The sequence below is a fragment of the Carcharodon carcharias genome, chromosome 2 (genome assembly GCF_017639515.1).
Source record: "Carcharodon carcharias isolate sCarCar2 chromosome 2, sCarCar2.pri, whole genome shotgun sequence".
NCBI lineage: Eukaryota > Metazoa > Chordata > Chondrichthyes > Lamniformes > Lamnidae > Carcharodon > Carcharodon carcharias.
Genome location: NC_054468.1, coordinates 73,968,032 through 73,989,633, shown reverse-complemented (window position 1 = coordinate 73,989,633; position 21,602 = coordinate 73,968,032).

Genomic DNA, 21,602 nt, shown 5'->3' with positions numbered 1-21,602 from the left:
AATTTACTGAAATATGGATTGGTCAGTTAACTTATGCAAATAAGCAGATAGGTTTGTGCAAAATTTACTGATTGGCTATAAAAATGCTTTTAACAGGTCTGTGTATATTCTGCTACGAGACTGTACAGTAGCTCTTTTGTGTGCTGTCTCCCTTGTGCATAAGCAATAAATGGGGTTTCTACGTATTAATGATGCCTTGGTGTGATTAATCTCCGACAGTTTTCTTGGAGGTTCCACCGAGATGACTAACCCCTGGGGCTGAGTCACAGAGCGCCAGTGTTAGGACCTCACGGTTCAAGGACTCCTCAGTCCTCGGCAGCCCATTCTGGGCTTCTGGGGTTCATTGACCCGCGATCTGCTTTCGCCTGCCTGTGGCTGACTCTTTGGGTAAATCATCTATTTAAGTGTTTAGGAGATTAGTTGTGGTCCGGCTCCACTCTGGCCAGAATATACTCGGGGTTGGAGCCCCTGGAGTGTAGATTTAGAGTTTTACTCAGGGTTGGAGCCCCTGGACTGTAGCTTTAGAGTTTTACTTGGGGTTGGAGCCCCTGAAGTTTAGATTTAGAGTTTACTCGGGGTTGGAGCCCCTGGAGTTTAGTTTTAGTGTATACTCAGGGTTGGAGCCCCTGGAGTTTAGGTTTAGTTTTAGTATATACTCAGGATTGGAGCCCCTGGTTTTAGTGTATACTTGGGGTCGGAACCCCGGGAGTTTAGGTTTAGTTTTAGTATATACTCGGGGTTGGAGCCCCTGGTTTTAGTGTATACTTGGGGTTGGAGCCCCTGGAGTTTAGGTTTAGTTTTAGTATATGCTCGGGTTCGAAGCCCCTGGAGTTGGTACTGAGTACGTGGATGCGTGTTTGCGGCTCGGGGTCCGGGACCCCTTAAGCGTGTGAGTGGACTGATTGCTGAAAGTACTTTAGTAGTAAATTGGGGGTCAAGGACCCGCCAAGGACTGGCCTTTTTTAGTTATTAGATAAAGAATGGGTAATATGGCATCAAAGAAACCCCATTTATTCGGTTCCCCCTCCAAAGGGAACCCCAAATGCTTATAAAGATGTCCATTATGGACCCGAAAGGTCCGCTACTGAATTTTCTGTAACTTAAAAAAAAATGAATTGATCTAAGTTACAAGAGCTGTTTGTGCTGAAGAGAGAGAGAGGGTACCCCTAGAGGGTTAATGAGCAATTGAGCAAGCAAGCAAGCAGCGGCAGAGAAAATGTGAGCTTTCATCAGTTTGAAGGTCCCTATAGGTGGAGCCTTCAAGATCCCTTTATTCCCCCACTGCTACTTGAAATTTTGTTTAGAGTTAAGTTCAATATTATAGGAATATAAATACATACCTTTATATATGTGTTTGTCTGTGTGCAAGGAAGCATTTGTATGTGAGCCTTAATGTGTTTTCTTCCCTGAATTGTCTTTTGTGTGTGTAGTTGAGCACTTTAGAGTCAAAAGTCCCATATTAGATTAAAGGAAAGGTACACTCAAACATTCCAAAGTTTTGAGTATAAGGTTTGAGTTGAGATTCCTGGCAAAAATCGTAATTTGAAGGTAGTGTAAAGATAAAACAGGGCTTGCCTTTGTTTGAGATGAACAAACCCTTGTACCACCCCCTTGCAGACTAGTAAGGAATAATCATCAGCTTCTAAACTGATTGGGATTAATACATACGAGTTCATATTCTAAAATTCTGAGAAAAAAAAATTACTTAAAATTCAGAAGGATTCTAGGAAAACCAAAAGACATAAACACAAGGTCTCGGTGGTTCCAATGGATAAAAAGGGGTTTCTTATGAAGAGATGAATTAAATAGTAAAGGAAATCTGCTTTCCAAAAGCACTGGAATTTGAATTTGGGACAATCTTGAGATGTAAATTAACAGGTTACTTTGAATAACGAGGATGCTATCTACGATAAAGAATGTGTCGATAAACATACGGAAATTATAACTTGGATACAAATCATTACACATGAAAAAAGAGGTTGTTTTAATTTTGATGGTGTAAATTACCGTTCTTACAAGGTTTAAACAATCTGAGGTTTGGTTCTTGATAATTCCTCAAAAGGGAATTTTCATTTTAAAAGGTTTGACAACAGTTGGCACTAATTCAAATGCTGCAAGCTTTTGTATTTGTAAAATCTGTTCCCAAAATATGAAGTTAAGCTCAAGACCTTGACAAAGTTTGGCAGAAATCCAATTTTTGGCCGAGTTAATGAATCTGGGATAATTCTAAAAGAAAAGGGTCAGACACAATTTAGTGGGTTACTTTTGAGACAATAAAATATTTGAGAAGAAGATAAGGAAGCAAAACATGCCAATACCTGATTTCTGTTTTTAAAACTGTTATGAGAATATTTTATTTATTTTAAAGTCTCTCCAGGCAACCTGAACAAGATAAGATGGTAGCTGTTTCATGTGTAAAATGGTATGAGGCAAGTAGGAGAATGAGTTAGGGAAAGAGGACATAATGTACAAACTGCTTTAAGGGAAATGAATTTGATAATCTGGCCATCAACTGAGGCATTGGAACTGCACAGGGGGAAATAAGCAAAGATCTAGAGGCAGAGATCCTCGTTGACAATAGAGAAACTGAACTCAAAAGAATCTTAGGATGATCATGGTCAGAAGAGAAAAAAAACTTTAGAGGTAAAACTATGTGGAATCTGTAGTTCAGGAATTGAAATGTAAGGAGAAATAATACTTAACAACAATTTACCACAAGATGGATACAGGTAAAGGGAAAGCTGGAAAAAGGCTAAATAGATGTATTACTGATTATATTAACGTGCCTGCAAGCTACTAAAAGTAAGACCACAAGATTAACACCTTGATGACAGGCAGAGTTAAGCGGTTCATAGTGAGATACTGAGCCATTGAAAGATAGGATAAGAAGGTGCATTGTAGAGTCGTTTAAGGAATTGAGGTCTGACATGAGACAGCAGCAGGAGAGAGTAGGCTGGAAGGAGTTGAGGTGCCTACCCAGATGGATTCAGATCAGGGAACTCATTTCACAGGGAGAGTCATGAAAGAAGTGTGTAATCTTATGGAGATTAAACAGAAATTCCATATTCTTTACCACCCCCAGAGTTCAGGGATGGTGGAAAGGATGAACTGAACTTTAAAAACATCTATAGCCTAAGCAGTTCAGGAGGTGGGCAACAGCTGGGTCACAGTATTGCCCAGCATTCTGATGTTCCTTAGGGCTACACCAAATAGGACTACCAGATTCACCGTATTGTATTGATAACAGGAAGGGCCATGCAATTACCTGAAGGTATTTTAGTGGAAGGAGGAGATGTAGGGCCACTGAAAGGAAAAGTATGGACTATGTAAGGGAATTAAGTAAGAAATTGCATGAGTTAAGGAAGGAAGTCAGAATCCAACAGGTGATTAAGGGTATGGAAACAGGCAAATCCAAAGAGCAATAATGGACCAAGTGGGGAATAAGGTGATGGTGAAGGTGAGCCCGGAGCAAACAGGCATGGACCGTACAAGGTAATTATGACAGGTGATACATGCGCACTTGTAGATATGAGAACAGGAAGTAAATGGAGGCATTACACACAGTTAAAGATACATGACAATTAACCAAGCGGTAACCCGGAGAACAGGAGCTGATATTAATGTCTCCACAGATCTACAATCCTGGTCGTGGCGTATTAGTACTGGCAACAAGGTCGGGGATCATCACTGCTCATCCTGCACCACAGGAGGAACTTTGGTACAGCACGGACAGTGCCGAATGCGACACATGACGGGGAATGATAAATGTAACAGTAGGAGAACAAGTGCTTTCAAAGGGTTTGCTTCAGATCGGGCGTGGGAGGTCCACCACTACCCAGCCACCTTCCACATCTACTTCCACAGTCCGAATAGAGATAATTGAAACCTCTCAAACCACACTGACTGACCTATCTTGTCCAATTATGCATCTAGGGCCGACAAATGGTTTTGGTACTGGTTAATCAGAAGTTTTGTATGATAATGTACACCATGAGCTGGTACCCATAGTCTTGAATGTATCAGGTGTCGTCCTGCCCCAGTGGTGCTCACCCCATACCCAAACACTCTAAATGGCTCTGACGTGCCAATTGATGACTGAAGCAGTTCAGTTCAATGCCGAGATGCGATCAGGCTTGTGAGGGAACCGCGTTAAGTACAGCCTGATAAATGATGCTGCTATGATATTCAATATAGGGACATCAGTGGTTAATTCAGAGCCTGGCAACTGTTGACCAGAAGGTCTGTACCCTGAGCTTTAAGCTTAAGGAGATTCTAGAGCGGAGACAGGGGATCCAGGATACCCAATTAGATACGGACCAGGATGTGACATGGTTAATCCAAAGCCTGGCTACCGTGCTCGAAAGTCATGTGGGGGCTATCAATAAATTAATTGAAATAGGGAAAGATATTTTCGACGAAGTGAGCAGAAATGATGTATGCAGCACCTATGGATCTTGGGCACTGGAACAAGCCTGAGAAAATTTAAGACAGATTAATGAAGGGGTAGTCCCTTTATGGGTAACTAACGAGCATTTATTGAATCTCTCACGACACAAGAATTATGACTTGACCGGTTGCCAAGAGGTTTGACATCTGTATATAGAATGAATGTTGAATGTACAGTGAATAGTAATATGCTAATAGGCATTGTATTAGTAATACCTGTCATACCTATGTCAACACTCGACAGGAAATTACATAGAGTAGAAAATATTGGGGCAAAAGGGGGTTGAACAGAATGGTACAGCAGATGTGGGTTGCTCCTGGGTTTTTTGCCATGGCAGCTAAAATAGCTTCACAATGTCTGCTTTGCCAATGACATAACCCAAGTAAGACACCCACAGTGACTGCTGGTACGGGACCCCAGCTATGGGACCCGTTTGTACGCCTACAAATGAACTTTATAGAAAATGCCTAAATGTATGGGATATAATTATGTTTTAGTTATAGTATGTTTGTTCTCGCGATGGGTGGCAGCGTATCCCACCCGACGAAATGATGCTGTTATTGTTGTAAAATTGTTGTTGCGTGAATACATACTCAGATTTGGGATACCAGAGATTTTATCAAGTGGTAATGGACCTCATTTTATCGCTAAAGTGATAAAGGAACTGTTGAAGGTCTTACAATGCAACCATCACCTTTCTTGCCCATACCACCCCCAGTCCATTGGGGCGGTGGAAAGATAAAACGGTATTCTGAAAAACAAATTAGCTAAATTATATGAGGAAACCGGTTTGAAATGGCCTGAAGCTCTACAACTGGCGCTCATGACTATGCGCTCTCACCCTAACCGTACCAACTCCCTTTCCCTTTATGAAGTTGTAATGGGACGTCCTATGCGCCTCCCAGTGGCATCACCTTTGTCTGCTAGGGAAACAGACATCCACGCTATGGATGAGGGAATGATTACATACTGTATAGTGCTTACTAATTCTCTCAAAAGCTTGCATACGCAGGTAGTAAAAGTTCAGAAAAAGCCCACCATTGAACACTTCCATCAATACCCCAGGGATCTAGTCGTGGTAAAGACCTTCAGGAGAAAGAACTGTTTGGAACCTCGATGGGAGGGGCCTTTCCAAATCTTGCTCACCACAGCCGTGAAGGTTGAAGAACGAACCTTGTGGATCCACATATCGCACGTCAAGTGGACGCTGACCTCGGACGGAAATGCTTGTGCAGGAACTTTAACTGAGCCGTCAGAATGCTGACTCTGATTTGGATCCTGTCCTGCGTGGTCCTTGCATGGACTACCAACTCTGCAGTTCAACGAATGCAGGCCGTAGCCTCGCAAGTTAATCGGACTAAATGTTGGATTTGTACTCATTTTCCTGTTAACCCCTTCTCCTCAGAGATGTATTTTTTGGCTTTCCCCTCAGATTCTACTTGGTCCCAAGGTAATACAGGGGCCCTAGTTCATTGAATGCCCATTTGGAAACAGGAGCACACCTTTGTGGTTATTAAGGGGCTGGCCTGGCTATGTGTCAGGAGAAATTATTCCACTCGGGTGGGTGAATTGCCATTGGGTTCCTGTGCCTACCTTGCTGATTATAACTACCAGAAGGGCCAATTTCAGCTCCACAACCAGTCTGGTCCTATGACCACCTTTTGGGAGTGCAAGGAAAATGAGATGGTGTGTCTTTCGCAGGTCCCGAGATCTGAGGATAGTCTCACATACTTTAATGTGTGATTGCCAAACGACCATACAATTTCACCTCAAATAATTCCACCTCCACTTGGACTTCTACTGGCTACTACACTGAAGAATTTGGGCTTTGCAACTACAAAAATCTGTCTGGTTGCCCCGACTTGCTGGCCCTGCAAGTGTTGCAGCTCAGTCAGACCTGCTGCATCCGCCCTGCCTGCCAACTACAGAGTCTCCAGTGTCTTGGTGGCAAGCCAGTTATCTATTCCCTCTCTCTCCTCAGGAATCAGGATTCCACTGAGGATGAAGCCCAGTGGCTAGGATACATAGAACTTGGCTAAGGGTGATGGGTTGTCCTTGTAGGACAAAAGGGGGGGAAGTGTGATGGCCTAGGCAACTATAGGGAACCCATTTAGTGCTAAAAGGGTTAATGGAGAAGTTGATTTATATGCCTAGGCCTAAGAGAAAAATACTGCAGCCTTGAGAACAATACCATCTTGTCTGACCACAGTTGTAGGATGAGCCCTGAGACATTCCATTTTGTTCTTTCTCAGGCCAATGTAATCAGGGTTGTGATAAGCATTTGCGTAAGCACTATGTCTGTTGTTTGGGAATGAAAATTTACTGAAATATGGATTGGTCAGTTAACTTATGCAAATAAGCAGTTAGGTTTGTGCAAAATTTACTGATTGGCTATAAAAATGCTTTTAACAGGTCTGCGTGTATTCTGCTACGAGACTGTACAGTGGCTCTTTTGTGTGCTGTCTCCTTTGTGCACAAGTAATAAATGGGGTTTCTACATATTAATGATGCCTTGGTGTGATTAATCTCCGACACCACCACCTTCTCAAGGGCAATTAGGGATGGGCAATAAATGCTGGCCTAGCCAGTGACACCCATATCCCATAAAGGAATAAAAACAAAATCTTCATTGTCTATCAACCCCCATCCACTCTCTTCATGGTTTGGGGGACAAGAGAGATAACTGCAGGAGCAGCATGAGAAGACATTGCAAGTGATTCTCTGTCTATAATTAGAGAGATAAGCTTGGAGACACATTAGAGCTATCCCACTGAACTGGATGATAATGGACAAGTGCTGGGGGATGATGGTGTGGTCAACTGTGTCAAAGGCTACAGGCAGATTGAGAAGGACAATGAGGGAAAGTTTACTTTTGTCACAGTCACATAGGATATCATTTGTGACTTTGATAAGAGCTGTTTTGGTACTGTGGCAGGGCAGAAACTTTATTTTCAATGATTTGCAGTAAGTACACCAAAAAATACACCACAGCACAAAAAGTAAAAAAAATGTAACCAACACTGATTTACTTAACTTTAAGTATTAATGCTTAAATGTATTAATGTACGTGTTTTACAGATCCTAATGAGATATTTTATAATGACCTAGTTCATTAAATTACAAAATCTACCCATTCTTTTCATGCAGTCCTGCTAACCCTTCTCAAAGTACAACTCACTCACTTTTCCAGAACCACTTCATCCAATTCAGTGTCACAGGGAGTCTATCCTGACAGTCAATGGGCACTAGGCAGGATACACCCAGGATGAGACACCAGTCCATCACAGGGCAAACACTCAGAGGGGGACAATTTAACATAGCCAATCTACCTAACAGCATGCCTTTGGACAATGGGAGGACACCAGAGCATCTAGAGGAAACCCATGCAGACATATGGAGAACATACAAACTCCACACATACACCCGAGGTCAGGATCAAACCCAGGTCCCTGGAGCTGTGAAGCAGCAGCACTAACCACCGTGCCACCCTCAAAGTATAACTAAACAGCAAAACCTTTTAGTGTTGAAGACCCATGATCAAACCTTTATTAAATAACACACAAAAGGCCATTTTTCATGTGTTAGGCTAAACAGTGATTATTGACTAGTGTGGCAGAGCATCAGAACCAAGTCCCACATCATTGTCCATCCAAGCACTTCCTTCCAGAAAGGCTTATTTGAAAGCAGGTCAGCAGTTGGATTCTCTCTTCCCTTGGTCTGAGAAGACTAAAGCCAATTGGATTTTCCAGTTCCATACATTCATTACAGACCAGGAGCCATTAGCAGATTCTCTACTAAAAACATTTTGCTACAACCCAGTTTAGAATTTTAACACTTCATTCAGTTATTAAATGATCAGGGGAAAAACAAACTAACAAGGCCTGAACATCCGAAAATCTTTTGATATTTTGGTAGGAATAGGTTTCCTTAAACTGCAACCTATTTCATCTTTAATTAAATGAATTAATGATTTTCAGGAAAAAAGGCAGCCAGAAGTCTTGTAAAACTTGAATGTTTCTTTTACATTATTCAAGTTAAAGTCATAATTTATATTTGGAAAAGAGGATTTTGGAATCAGCTTGTTTTAAATTGTTTCATTGGCATTTTCCCATTTTTTTGGTTAATGCAAAACTGTTTTCAATGAGCCATTGCTTCAAATTGGAATTTGAATTAATGAGGGAATATTAATGTCTACAAATAGGTGAAACATTTTATTGAAAACGAAGACTGAAAATCTATTGTAAAACTGTAAAGCCACAATTCAAAGAAGAATGAAGAAAAGTGTTGACCCCCAGATGGATGGACAGCAAGGTCTGCATTCCTACAGGGAAGGCAAATAAGAGCCAATACCTCAATATGTCAATATTCACAAACTACAATAGATATCAAGGATACAGAAGTAAAAATAGACTCCACATACTATCCTATATGTCATTTGTCTGCAGCATATAGGTTACTTTTTTTTTCCCCCATGGTTATTCTCCCAGTGCAACACATGGTCAATACTCCAGTGTTGCCTTTAGACTGAACATTCTGCATCAATGCTGCAGTGAAATGTGAAGTTAAAACTGATATTAAAAGTGAAGTAAAAAGCTAATCATGTATGTCTAAGCAATGCCCTATAATTCTGCAAATTTTTCTTCTCATTTTCTCTGGTGGCACAGGCAACTGCATTCTAGTCTTCAATCATTTTGAAAAGAGAAGACTGTCTTAAAAGGTAATAATTAAACAGAGAGGTTGCCAATATTAGTGTACAGAGGTCTTCCCTTCCCCTCATGCTACAGTGCAATAAAATGGCCAGCTCTCTGTTTATGTTCTTTCTTAAATTCCACTTGGTTCTGATGCTCTGCCACACTAGTCAATAATTTAAGATTAGAAAATTGTTGGTGAAATGTAATCCGAGCACTCTCTCATAAAATTTCACTCAGTGAAAATTTTTTTTAAAAAGCTTCAAACCAAGAATATTTCAATAAATAATGAATAACTAACCTGAAATGATCAATCCATTCTCTTATAAAAAAGATAAGCTGTTCCCTCCCTAGGTAAAATGAAACTATTAAACTTAGATAGCACATAGGAAGTCACATATATTTACATGCAGCCATAACCAATACATCAGTACTACAAAGTTTCATCCAAATATACAGGTAGAGATTTCTGCTGGTGGTAGCATGAAAAAGCACTAATGTCAGCTTAGCAGTTTTACCACTCCATCCCATGCTGGCAATGAGAAGTTACCAATGGGACCTGATGGAATGAGTGGGTTTGGGGTAAAAAAATAGAAAAGTGAGCACTTGTTACTTGGTTGTTCCACAAGTACCAGCCAACAGTTGGAGGCTAGTTTCTAAGACAACAATTGGCACTAAACCATGTGAGGTCCACCGTGCCACATCAACACTGGGGAAACCGTGTGCAGCAAAATTGATCTGATAATGAGCGCCAGAAGTTCTGGACTTTTATGATTTGAAGATTATTTTCACCCTTTGTAGCAAGGCCAATTTGGCATTTGGCTAGCCTGAAAAATTTAATTGCACTTACTGCATATTCTTTTATTGAAATTATTTGTATAAGGTTGTACTAGATACATTCTTACATTTGTGGGTCTGTTCTACCCTTCCTCAACATTTGTTGGCCTGTGATCACTCTCATAGATGAGTCCCAACTCTCTATATGGACAGCAACTTTGATACAGATAAGTTTTCAGTAACATATTCCAAATAATGAACAGAACAAGCTTTTGGTTAATTATTTCAGGTACAGGGATTATCCTAAACCTCTATAGATTATTTCTTTCACAATCTTCAAAATGCAATAGATTAATACAACATTAGACATCTTTTATTAAGTTTAAATTATCAAGCAAATTGATGCAACATAAATGAATAAATAATAATTGAAATCCTATCTAGCTCCTTGATAGGTGAACTGTAAAACAGTTGCGGCCTGACTGTTAAGTTTTTTTACGAAAGTCAGTTTAATATAAATAGTGGGTGGAATAAAACAGGTGCAGGGTAAACGGCAGACATCTCCCCACTCCCCCGAGAAACCACATCAGCTGACCTACTTCGCAGCCATAAAGCACTGCGGAGTTGATTAATGAGGGCCAGGTGGAACTTCCACCTCTCATTGGAATAGAAGTCCTGCCCTTTGGAGCTGCCGGCCAATCCGATTGTTACAAATATTTATTCACTATTATTTACACCTTTACACAATATATGTATTTATCTTAATTCATGATTTTTTTTTTGCATTTCCATTTCTGCACCTTTATTTGAAAACAGTTTGCATGAATACATCTTACTTTAAAACACAATCTTTAATATAATTCTATTTCTGACATTCCTAATCCTTTCTGTGGAAAATCTGAAATGTGATCATTTTAGCTTTACAATTAAATTTGGCACTCATCCCCCATACATTGGGTTAATGGAATGTATTGCAGTAACCTTACATTTGAAACTAATTTCAACCAAGTGAGGAGCTGTTTAATGATCCAAGTGTCTTTTTAACACCTTCCCATGTTGCCAATCAGAGCAGAGATAAACAGTATTCATAATTTAAATGAGCTTTCACAATCTGAAAATCCAGGTACAGCAGCAATACTAGCTAATTAACACCTTCTTTTGAGAGGCATGTATCTTGAAATGCTCATGTTGATTTCCTTATTCCTTGGGCAATGCAATGCAAATGTCATGGTACTTGTGTGCCGTTTGTGTCAGAATATAAAATGGTTATATCCAATGCAGAAAAATCATTATTCATTAAATCAACATATTATTAAAATTTGATTTTCATGGAAACAATGTCACAAATGAGCATATATCACAGAGGCACCACCAGAAGCAATCCACAATGCATAATAATGGCTTAAATTATGATTGCAATGGCAGTGTTTGTCATCATTACTCTATTCAAACTGACAATAATGTCTGGATTTCCATGTTATTCTGGACATGTGCAGACTATAGAAGTTTCTGTCAGTGTTTCTACACTTCTCCATAGGGTGCCTTGTTGAGGTCCCCCAAGACTGCGAACAATGGGAAATCTTTCAACCAATGAGAACTTTCATTCTGACGCTCCTAGCCTCATTGTAAAATCCCTTGAAAAAGTTGCACTTTGGTGAATGTTGTGTAACTGGGTTTTCAATGATGTAATTACTTCATGATATCGCTAAACACCCTTATTGGCCCAAAAAGAGTTATTTTATATTTGTTAATTGTCAAATTTATCCATTGTGATAAGAAATAACACATTTAAAGTAATATTTTTCAAAAGTTTGTTTATATTGATAACTTAACTTCCATCCTTTTTTCCAATCTTAATTACATTTCACTATCTTCCTCTCTCTTTTGCTGTTTCTTTTGACCGCAATCACATTTCGGGTAACAGGTCTGCAGCTTTGACAGTGAACTTTTTCATTAAAATGTAGAAATCAGGAAATAAAAGCATCTAAGAAAATTACATCTTATTCTTTTAGCTGAGGTAATGTGAAATACCAATAAATTATCTGCCTCACCATCTGTTATACTGCCTGCTACATGTGCTTCCATTGTTCCACCTAAAGTGTAAAGCAATTCTACATCCCCTCTACTCCACCGTTCCCTCTTTTGTTCTTTGTCTGTCTCAAATTGCCAGGGGATTCTTGATCTAGTTTCCAAACTTTAGATACCAGTCTGAGTCTGCACAGCAAGACAACAAGCACGTCGTCCTTCCTGGTGCTAGTATCCAGGCTCTGGAGCTCACTGAACATTTACTGTTCTATAACGTCAGCTACGTACTAATTAGTAAGGTAATACAACTGGAGAACAAATGACTATGGAAATTATGTTGCAAAGGAGTTCACCCGATGGCAGAGTGTACTTCAAATAATCAGGCACTATCTAAAAATAACTTGCCTCAAACATCCTATACAGAGGCAACTGTCTTAAACCTAGTGGATAGGATTGATATTTTAGTTTGATATTCCGTATCTTAAATATACCAGTACTTATTAACCAGTACCCATATAAACAATCACAGACAGGTGTTTGTATTGCCAGATATACTGCAAGGAAAAAGTAAACTAATAGCAACAACAGATCTATATTAGCTTTAACATAAAGAAATGGCCCAAGTTGCAACAAGCATAAGGAAGAGGGAGGCTGAATCAGGGCAGAAGAGAGTAGAAAGTGTGATCAAAGGTTGGTTGAAGGAATTGTCTTTTAATATTGGAGGGAAAAAGGTGTCAAGGTGGAGGGAATTTGGGAGGGAATTCCAAAGAGTTAGTTGAGGTCTCTACTGTCAATGGAGGGGGCGATCAACATAAGGGTAGAATCAGAAAAACAAGCATTGGGGAATGGTGTAAGAGATTGCAAAGATACAACAGGACAAAGGCTTAGGACAATTTATCAATGTGAATAAACATTTTGAATTGAATGCATTGAGGGAATGGGGTGCTAGTTTAGAACAACAAGGACTGACATAATGGATTCGTGTGACTTAGTGTGGAAGTGGATATGTGTGACAGGATTCTGAATAAGCTGGAGCTAATGGTGAGAAATTACAAATACACCAGTCACTAAAAGTTGTACCACAGGTTAATAAAGCTGTGAAAGCACTAGGCTTTATTTCTAGAGGGTTAGAATTGAAAAATAGGGAAGTTATGCTAAACCTGTATCAAACCTTGATTAGACCACCCTTGTTCAGTTCTGGCCACTGTGTTATAAAAATGATATAGAGGCATTAGAGAAGGTGCAGAGAGGACTTACAAGGATATTTACAAGGGTATAACAAGAGGATATACATATCAGTAAAGGATTAACAGGCTGGGTCTCTTTTTCGCTTGAAAGAAAGCTGAGAGGGTGACATTATCAAAACCTTTAACAATTTTAACGACCTTGATTGAATAGGTACAAAGAGAATGTGTCCTCCTGTGAGAAAGAGCATAACTAGAGTATAAGATTGTCACCAAGAAATCAATACAGAATTCAAAAGAAACTTCTTTACCCAAAAGTGGTGAGAATGTGGAACTTCATACCACAGGGAGCGGTTGAAGTGGATAGTATAGATACCTTTAAGGGGAAGCCAGACATATATATATATTTGAGGCAGAAGGGTATAAATGGTTAGGATAATAGATTTAGATGAGGAAGGATGGAAGGAGTCTGATGTGTAGCATAAACACCAGCACGGACTATTTGGTTCCAATGGCCTATATCCTATGTAATCCTATTTAGTTACAATTATTTCCAATAAAACATTGCCACAAATGTAGTAGCTCATAAATTTGAATGATCTCACTTATTTTCAGATATTAAACTGACCTAATCAGATTTTACACACTCTGTTCAACAGGTAAAGTCAAATTAAATATCCAAACTGAAACTGGTAGTGTTCTTACTGTTAGTGTGTTTAACTTCAAGCACTGAATAAATCAAATAGGTGACACACTTCTCTGGTTGATGTCCTGCAGATACTGGAACACTTTGTAAAGATGATATAGAATGTGGTTATTGGCTTTTATTAGGCATGTTTCTGTCGACACCTATAATAAGGGAAAAAAAGAACTGTATTTTTAAAAATTCTTCCATGGGATCCAGAAGTCACTGGCAAATCCAGCATTCAATTGTCCATCCCTAACTACCTTTGAACATTTAAGGCCATTTAAGAGGGCAATTAAGAGTCAACCATTTTGCTGTGTACGGTATATAGAGAACTGTATACTGTACCCCTAAAGCTAATAGAATGGAATCATGTTCAATTTAATGAATGGGGATAGACAAAAATAAAACTGAGAGGCCACAGCTTTGGTGAAATGTGTATGATTCAATTCAGCCATGGCCTGCTTTTTCAGTATGGACAGACTTTCTGTTGGATCAAAAGTATAACCATGGGCAATCATGAAGAAATTTAGCTCTTTAAGTCTAGAGATATTTCATAACAAATAGTGCCTGTGATTTAATATTTTATTTTCTTTCTTTACTCAGTTTCTTTGCATGATGGTCTTTCCCAGGGAATAAACAAGATGAAGCTTTACTTTTCTTCTCTAATTACCTCCTGTCCTCAACTGAAGGGCTTGAACCATGCCATGGTACAGTTGCACAGGTGCCAGCTGCCCTCTGGTACTGTGCCCAAAACCCAACTGGGTTTTCTCATATGAGTCCAGATGTTGGCGACAAGGTACATCACAGCTGCAACTGACCCTTTAGCCAACCAACATCCACACATAATAATCATAGCAGTAATGCAATCAGGTTTGGTTGATTTTTTTCCCCTCCCTAGGTTAAAGCTCCATTTGGCTACCTTAGCAGAATCTGTGACAAAGGTAAACTTTCCTTCCTCATCCTTCTCAACCTGTACGCAGCTTTTGACACGGTTGAACACACCATCCTCTTCCAGCACCTCTCTGAGATGTTGGCCTTTACTACAACCCGATTTGGCTACCTTAACAGAGTCTAGGAAACAAAGCTTGGATATTGCTAGTTTGTACTAGGCAGTGCTAAGTGGCATGTTTGCCAACCAAACAATTATGGGATAAAAACAAAAAAACTGCGGATGCTGGAAATCCAAAACAACACCTCATCTTCCGACTAGGGACTTTACAGCCTTCCGGACTGAATATTGAATTCAACAACTTTAGGTCGTGAGCTCCCTCCCCCATCCCCACCCCCTTTCTGTTTCCCCCTTCTCTTTTTTTTTTCCCAACAAATTATAAAGATTTTCCTTTTCCATTATTAAAAAAAAAACCCACTAGAGCTATACCTTGAGTGCCCTACCATCCATTCTTAATTAGCACATTCGTTTAGATAATATCACCAACTTTAACTTTAACACCTATGTGTTCTATTGTACTATTGTCATTGACATCTTTTGATGATCTGCTTCTATCACTGCTTGTTTGTCCCTACAACCACACCAACCCCCTCCACCTCTCTGTCTCTCTATCTCTCCGCCCCCCACACACACACCTTAAACCAGCTTATATTTCAGCTCTTTCCTGGACTCGAACTCAAGTTCTGTCGAAGGGTCATGAGGACTCGAAACGTCAACTCTTTTCTTCTCCGCCGATGCTGCCAGACCTGCTGAGTTTTTCCAAACAATTATGGGAACTCCTTGTATATCACTACACAATTCGAAACATTAGAGTATTCCCTTCCATTTGTTAAATGATTGCTGCTTCAGATAAACTTTGAACATACAATTGAACATTTGGTTCATTTTTAACATGTTTTTTTAATTAATGGAACACTGCACACTGACTTTCAACTTAATCTAGGAGTAGAAATCTGTGACTCCTGAAGTGAATCAGAAGTTGACGGGTCACTGAAAACTCCAGTATAGTTTGCTATGCATGGACTGCCAGTAGGTGGCACTGCTGTCACACAACAGGTAAAACTGGAGCATGTCATCTCAGTTGACAACGAAGTTTATCATTGATGATAAAAACAAAAATAAAAACAAAAAAACTGCGGATGCTGGAAATCCAAAACAAAAACAGAATTACCTGGAAAAACTCAGCAGGTCTGGCAGCATCGGCGGAGAAGAAAAGAGTTGACGTTTCGAGTCCTCATGACCCTTCGACAGAACTTGAGTTCGAGTCCAGGAAAGAGCTGAAATATAAGCTGGTTTAAGGTGTGTGTGTGGGGGGCGGAGAGATAGAGAGACAGAGAGGTGGAGGGGGTTGGTGTGGTTGTAGCGACAAACAAGCAGTGATAGAAGCAGATCATCAAAAGATGTCAACAACAATAGTACAATAGAACACATAGGTGTTAAAGTTAAAGTTGGTGATATTATCTAAACGAATGTGCTAATTAAGAATGGATGGTAGGGCACTCAAGGTATAGCTCTAGTGGGTTTTTTTTTATATAATGGAAATAGGTGGGAAAAGGAAAATCTTTATAATTTATTGGGAAAAAAAAAAGAAGGGGGAAACAGAAAGGGGGTGGGGATGGGGGAGGGGACTCACGACCTAAAGTTGTTGAATTCAATATTCAGTCCGGAAGGCTGTAAAGTCCCTAGTCGGAAGATGAGGTGTTGTTCCTCCAGTTTGCGTTGGGCTTCACTGGAACAATGCAGCAAGCCAAGGACAGACATGTGGGCAAGAGAGCAGGGTGGAGTGTTAAAATGGCAAGCGACAGGGAGGTTTGGGTCATTCTTGCGGACAGACCGCAGGTGTTCTGCAAAGCGGTCGCCCAGTTTACGTTTGGTCTCTCCAATGTAGAGGAGACCACATTGGGAGCAACGAATGCAGTAGACTAAGTTGGGGGAAATGCAAGTGAAATGCTGCTTCACTTGAAAGGAGTGTTTGGGTCCTTGGACGGTGAGGAGAGAGGAAGTGAAGGGGCAGGTGTTGCATCTTTTGCGTGGGCAAGGGGTTGTGCCATAGGAGGGGGTTGAGGAGTAGGGGGTGATGGAGGAGTGGACCAGGGTGTCCCGGAGGGAGCGATCCCTACGGAATGCCGATAAGGGGGGTGAAGGGAAGATGTGTTTGGTAGTGGCATCATGCTGGAGTTGGCGGAAATGGCGGAGGATGATCCTTTGAATGCGGAGGCTGGGTCCCCCTTGTCCTCACTTATCACCCCACCAGCCTCCGCATTCAAAGGATCATCCTCCGCCATTTCCGCCAACTCCAGCATGATGCCACTACCAAACACATCTTCCCTTCACCCCCCTTATCGGCATTCCGTAGGGATCGCTCCCTCCGGGACACCCTGGTCCACTCCTCCATCACCCCCTACTCCTCAACCCCCTCCTATGGCACAACACCTTGCCCACGCAAAAGATGCAACACCTGCCCCTTCACTTCCTCTCTCCTCACCGTCCAAGGACCCAAACACTCCTTTCAAGTGAAGCAGCATTTCACTTGCATTTCCCCCAACTTAGTCTACTGCATTCGTTGCTCCCAATGTGGTCTCCTCTACATTGGAGAGACCAAACGTAAACTGGGCGACCGCTTTGCAGAACACCTGCGGTCTGTCCGCAAGAATGACCCAAACCTCCCTGTCGCTTGCCATTTTAACACTCCACCCTGCTCTCTTGCCCACATGTCTGTCCTTGGCTTGCTGCATTGTTCCAGTGAAGCCCAACGCAAACTGGAGGAACAACACCTCATCTTCCGACTAGGGACTTTACAGCCTTCCGGACTGAATATTGAATTCAACAACTTTAGGTCGTGAGTCCCCTCCCCCATCCCCACCCCCTTTCTGTTTCCCCCTTCTTTTTTTTTTCCCAATAAATTATAAAGATTTTCCTTTTCCCACCTATTTCCATTATATAAAAAAAAACCCACTAGAGCTATACCTTGAGTGCCCTACCATCCATTCTTAATTAGCACATTCGTTTAGATAATATCACCAACTTTAACTTTAACACCTATGTGTTCTATTGTACTATTGTTGTTGACATCTTTTGATGATCTGCTTCTATCACTGCTTGTTTGTCGCTACAACCACACCAACCCCCTCCACCTCTCTGTCTCTCTATCTCTCCGCCCCCCACACACACACCTTAAACCAGCTTATATTTCAGCTCTTTCCTGGACTCGAACTCAAGTTCTGTCGAAGGGTCATGAGGACTCGAAACGTCAACTCTTTTCTTCTCCGCCGATGCTGCCAGACCTGCTGAGTTTTTCCAGGTAATTCTGTTTTTGTTTTTTATCATTGATGACTTTGGTCTGGATTTAATGGAGGTGATTAGGATCTTGCCCATTAGCTGCATGGCCAGTGAGAGACCCGCCCCAACTCTTTTGAGGGAATGCCCACCGAATTAAGTGCCACTCAGGCACTTCCCTCCATTGCCTCACCTACCTTTCTCTGTAATCTCCTCCAGGCCTCTGAGATATCTGTGCTCATCTAATACTGGCCTCTTGTGTATCCTCAATTTTAATTGCACCATCATTGGGTGGCCATACTTTCAGTTGTCTAGGCCTCAAGCTCTGAAATGTCCTCCCTTCAGCTTTCTACATCATTTTCCTTCTTTATGACACTCCTTAAAACCTATTTCTTTGACCAAGCTTTTGGTCATCAGACCTAAAATCCACTGATGTGGCTTGTTTTCATACTTTGTTGTATAATGTTCCTGTGAAGTGTCTAGAGGATGTTTCATTATGTTAAAAACATAACATAAATAAAAGTTATTCATTGTATCAACCATGGAAAAAATTCACCCTCAATTCACTTACAATTACACTTTCAAAATCCCAACTGTCTGGCTCTGACCCTACGTTAAAAACATTTCTGCAGCTACTGATTTGCTCAACCACATCCCTGCCTCCACCTTTGATGCCCTAGTCCCCATTAAAACAACTGCTCTCTCTTGCCCTGTCCAGCCAATACAGCCTTCCTTCCCTCTTAAGTCCAGGGATGCAAACTCAAATGGATATGGTGAACGACTGGTTTAACCATTCATTGACTGTGACAAAGGTAAACATTCCCTCCTTGTCCTTCTCAACCTGTCTGCAGCTTTTGACATGGTTGACCACACCATCCTCCTCCAACACCTTCTCACTGTCATGAAGCTGGAAGAGACGGCTTCCGTCTGCTTCCATTCTTATCTATCTCATCGTAGCCAAGGAATCATTTGCAATTGCCTTTATTCCTGCTCTCATCCTGTTACTCTGGTGCATCCCAAGGATCTATCTTGGACCCCCTCCATTTCTCACCTACAAGCTGCCCCTCAGTGACATTATCCGAAAACAAAGCATCACTTTTCACATATATGCTGATAACATCCCGCTCTACCTCACTGCCATTGCTCTCAATTCCTTCGCCATCTCTAAGTTATCAGATCGCTTGTCTGACATCCAGCACTCAACAAGCAGAAATTTCCTTCAATTAAGTACAGGGAAAACTGAAGTTTCATTCCTGCTCCAAACTCCATTCCTTCACCATCGGCTCCATCACTCTCTCTGGCTGAACCAATCTGTTCCTAACCTTGGTGTCATATTTGACCCTGAGATCAGCTTTTGACCACATATCTGCTCCATCACTAAGACTGCCTATTTGCACTTTTATCACATCACCTGACTTCAGCCATATCTCAGCTCATAACTGAAATCTTTCTTCATCCCTTTGTTACTTCTAGACTTGACTATTCGAATGCACTCCTGGCTGGCCTTCTACATTCTACCTTCTGTAAATTTAAAGTCATCCAAAGTTCTGCTTCCTGTGTCTAATTCACACCAAGCTCTGTTCATCTGTCATCCCTCTGCTCTTGCCCTACAGTGGTTCCAGTTCAAGCAACATTTTGATTTTAAAAATCTCATCTTTTGTTCAAGTTCCTCCATGACCTCAACTCTCCCTATCTCTTTGATCTACTCTAGCCCCACAACCCTCCAGGATATCTGCACTCATCTAATTCTGACCTTTAACGCATCTCCAATTTTAATTGATCCACCATCGGTGGTTGCCCCTCCAGTTGCCGAGGCCCTGGATTCTGGAATTCCCTCCTTAAACCTGTCTGTGCATCTTTCATCCTTTTAAGAAGCTCCTTAAAACTTTGGCCAAGCATTTGGGCATCTGCACTAATATCTCCTTATGCGGCTTGGTTTCAAATTTTGCAATATATCACTCCTGTGAAGTGCCTTCGGAGCCTTTATAACACAATAACTACAAGTCGTTGTTGTGTTGAATCCAATACTCCAGATGTTGTGTTGAATCCAATATTCCAGATCAGTTCCGACCAAAAGTTCTGTACAACTGAAGCGTTATTTCGTCAATTATCTGAAATGTAGTCTGTATTCCTTAGATTAATTTTTGTTGATAATGCAATCTAAAATTAGTTTCACATAATATTTTGTGTATGTGTAAAATAAAATGAACAAATATGCTGCTAATATGGTTAAGTTTTCAAAATCTGGTAAAGGTATGTGGTAGAAAATTACTGATTACTAATAAAACAGAGAAAAAAAACAATTAGATCAGGTTACACACAGGATTGGACTGGCACTGGTTTTAAAGGAATATTGTTTGTGATAAACCCATTTTCACCTAATCATATTTTACCAAGTTACCACTCTTCAATATATCATGAAACATTTTTAAAGATAACTTAAACAAAAAAATTGTTAAAATACTTGCTGATTGTGATGTTTCATGCCAGATTTTGCATTTGGTGATATGAAAATGAGTTTGAGCAGAAACCCAGGGTGAATAATGCTTTGCAAAACAGGTGCAATTTTGGGAATACTTTGTCCAAAGTCACAAATCAGGGGTAGAGTTTCCACTTTGGGCCCAAAGACTCTGGTTGAGGATGCAAAATGAAGCATTTTCACCAGATTGATACTGATAATTTGTGTGAAGACTAGAATTGCAGTAGCTCTGGAACGAGTAAATTTCATCAATTTGCCTTTGTACCCAGTTCTTTTGTAACAGACGGATTATATGTACTAAATGTTATAGCAGTAACTGCATTTCACGGTAATTAATTGTATACGAAGTACTTTGAAACAGATTGAAATCACGAGGTGCAAGATGTCTTCTTGCGCAGTTCATTGATTGGGCCGCTGGGGAATTTCCAAATTTGTTTGACATCCTTTCAATGTTATGAGACAAGTAACAATATTGTTTGTCTCTCTCCACATGAACAATTCGCTGTTGGGGGAATTAAAATCCTGCACACACGTCCAAGCTCACAAGCAAGAATCCTTTGGATGCTGAGTTCAGTGCAGCTGCAATTAAGCGCAGTCAGCAGTATATTTCAGGTCCGTCATCTGCATGCCCTACTTGACTATTATGTCACAGAATCGTATCTCTAATGTAATAGCTGACTTTGTCTTTAACAAAACAGGTGTTGGCCCAGACTAGCCTACAACAACAACAGCAACTTGCATTGTGGTAGTGTATTTAATATGGCAAAATATCCCAAGGTGCTTCATAGGAGTGTTCTCAAACAAAATTTTATACAGCGCCACATAAGGAAAGGGAGATAGAGAGGCGAAGAGGATTACGGAAGGAATTCCAGGGTTTGGGGTATGTTGCAGTAATAAACATTGCGGAGGTTCAAGAGGGTTGTAACAGTAAAGCATGTTTCAGAGTCTTAGCATGAGCAATGTGTAAAGATGTGTTTTACTTTGCACAATAACCTGCATCTTTCAAAACAGATATTAGTGTTTATCTTAAAGTATCAAAGGTTTAAAACAGACTTAGCCCAAAAAATTGAATTGCATTAAAACACGCTT